The 2,896-nt window shown below is 37.1% G+C and overlaps 1 long non-coding RNA gene across 1 annotated transcript; it reads right to left on the bottom strand.

Moving 5' to 3' along the window:
- Positions 1-285: 285 nt before the first annotated feature.
- Positions 286-2,626, bottom strand: LOC142166505 (uncharacterized). Its single transcript, XR_012696909.1, has 2 exons — positions 1,845-2,626; positions 286-716 (listed from the first exon to the last, which is right to left on the bottom strand). It is a non-coding gene; the product is annotated as an uncharacterized LOC142166505 (long non-coding RNA).
- Positions 2,627-2,896: the final 270 nt, after the last annotated feature.

The raw sequence follows: 2,896 nt of genomic DNA, 5'->3' as shown, positions 1-2,896 counted from the left end.
CATGGTGAATTGGTCACAAGAAATGGAAAGAATTGATCCCTTATCTTCGAAGACAACTATAGGAAGGTGACGAAAATATTACTGCTGCTAGCATTGACGCACTTTCTTTAATTTTTGAAAAGGGTAATCTTCAGAAATTCTCAAATAAAACACAAGAATATTGAAGCACATAACACCGATTTGCGAACTGTTTAACCAAAAATTTGAGTCTTTGGTCAAAGCTAAAAAGAAATTCGGGTTACTGATAATCAGGAGACGAAAAAAATATATTTTTGAGAATGATGGTAAAGCAGTAAAATAATTTTATATTTCAGTAAGATCCCAATAGTATTTCGTATCCTTACAGATGATGAATTCTTCCCCTTTTATAATTAATTCTAGGAGAAGATGTAATGCCTTTATCTTAATGAGGCAATTATGAGCAATAAATGACATTAAAAGAAACGTTACACAATCATTTCTTTTTAAATCAAATATTCTAACGTATTTGATATTTAATGTTGTATTTAAACTCTTTTACGTCATCAGATTCGTATCTTCAACTTCTTCCGATCTTCGGTCTTTAAATGACTTGGATAGGTACGAGACTCGTACCTATTTTAGTAACGGTCCGCACCTATGTTGCTTTCTTTTTCCCTTATCTGTTGTCGCCCGTGCCTCTTGGCTATTTATTGTGTTTTGACCATTTGACCAGTCCACGTGTCATGCCACGTCACCTACAATGTAAATTCAGTTTTTTCCCAATACACGAACTACATGTTTAACAAATAAAAACCCCTTGACAGAGTATTGAAATGAATACATATATGCAGATTTCATAGCAGTAAAATCTCCAGCAGTAATCATTTAAACTGCAAACACACTTCGGACGACAGCGAAACAAGCAAGAATTGGACCAAATAAAGGTGAAGAAGAACTGGTAGGACTAGCTACGCGAAATCAGCAAAATAATGACAACACAGTACTCCCATGGCTCAAAACAATCTAGCTCAAGAAGTTTCAGATGCCGAAATATTCCGGCAACTACAACAGACGGGATTGCGCAGCTAACAACGATCGAATTCGAACAAAACCAACAGATACAGTCCATAATACTTAAGATACGAGCACATGAACATGCTGCTTATTGGCAACTCACTCGGATGATGTGCAGTTGGTTACGCCCCAACCATACAAATGAAAATCAAATAAATCAAAGTTTAATTAATATCCCTAAGCTACCGAACTAATTGGCGACCAAATGAACAGTGATTAGAAGGAGTCTCATGGCTTATTGCAAGTTTAAACTCCACACACAAACAAGAATTCTTTTTAAAACTCATCCCCAAATATACCAACTTTGATGACTACTGGGCAGCTATACTACTACACAATTTTCATGTTGAATCCTGCTCAAGAAGCTCCAGGACAGAAATGACGGCCGGAAGCATGAACATTAACCTTTGTGGCCCTAGTGGTGAAGCTAAATGTGCGTCGACTCACTAATTCAAAAATGAACCAAGCCCACCAATTACTTAGTGCTCAAACTTCAGCTAAACCAACAAAAATGATCAAACAAGCAGGCTTCAACCTTTAAGGTTTCGTGAATATGTTTCAATGCTCAAATTTAACAAACAAATGGGATGAATTTATACAACTGCAGCCATTACATCAGTGCATACAATCACTCGCCCAACATAGAATAAACAAAAAACAGAAACAGACCTGAATCAAAGCCAAAAGAACTCGACATTTAACCCAAACAACAAACACTAACTTTCAGGCAGTCTTAAACCAAAATCATAGCAGAACATGAGCACACGACACAGAATCACGAACAAATAAAAAATGGAGAAGAAATGAACCTGGAATCAATAAACACCTTCGATTTACTTTGCTTAAACGCTAATTACAAATGAAATCCAGAAGCTAATATCAATCCAAACAGCAACAGAATCGAGTAGAAATCAGAAGCTCGGACAGCAACAAACTCAGCAACTCTCAATCGAGCACCATTTTTTTTCAAACCACCTCTAGCCCGGAAAGAAAAGATGGAATATATTTTTTTTTGATTTTGTTGGAAAGTAATTGAAAACGAAACAGAATCAAAGAATAATGAACATTTCCTTTTATATGTTTTTCTTGTTCTGGAACTAAACCAAAAATTAGAAACGAAGATGAAGAAAAATGTCTCTTTAAAACCTAGCTTTTCTGCAAAAGAAATTTCTCAAAAATCTTCTCCCCTTCCAGAAAATCCTATGCCCTCTTTATATATATCCTACCTCCAGATTCCTCCTCTCTCTTCAAAAAATGGATCAAGCTCTTCTCAAAAATGTGCACACGATGAATGTGGGGCTCGGATTGACCGAGATCGATCCGACGCCTCTCACTCATCCAACGCACGTCTTCTAGAGCCTTTTAATTGCGTGAAGTAGTTTGAAATCAGGCGAGTGAGGGGAGGGTATCTTTGGGTGTCAGAAACCGTTATAATATGGTAGGAGGATGGAAGGGGGAGACGCATGGTGTGAGTTTGGATTCACTCGCCTGAATTTGGATTAAATTGGGGCTTGATTTAGGCGAGAGAGATGATTGAATAGTGAGTGGCGCCATTTGGGTCTTGGGGATTTAGGGTTCTTGCTTCTTTTGAGTTATTGGAGGATGGGTGGGATTTGGGGCAGACGGGCGGGTGAGTGTCTTGGGCTGAGGAAATTTGGGCGACTGGGGTGGGATTTGGGCTCAACAATCAATTGGCCCAATTGGTTTTAAAAACAGCCCCTTTTTCATTTTCTCCTTTTCTCCTTTTCTTTTGTTTTTATTTCCTTTCTTTAATTAATAAAATCCTAAAATTAACTCCTAAATTAATCTAAGTTGTAAAATTAAATTATACCTAGTCACAATAATTATAAAATTACTTAGT

Source organism: Nicotiana tabacum, chromosome 11 (genome assembly GCF_000715075.1).
Source record: "Nicotiana tabacum cultivar K326 chromosome 11, ASM71507v2, whole genome shotgun sequence".
NCBI lineage: Eukaryota > Viridiplantae > Streptophyta > Magnoliopsida > Solanales > Solanaceae > Nicotiana > Nicotiana tabacum.
The sequence above is the reverse complement of the archived record's forward strand: the minus strand, read 5'-3'. Positions and strand labels throughout refer to the sequence as shown.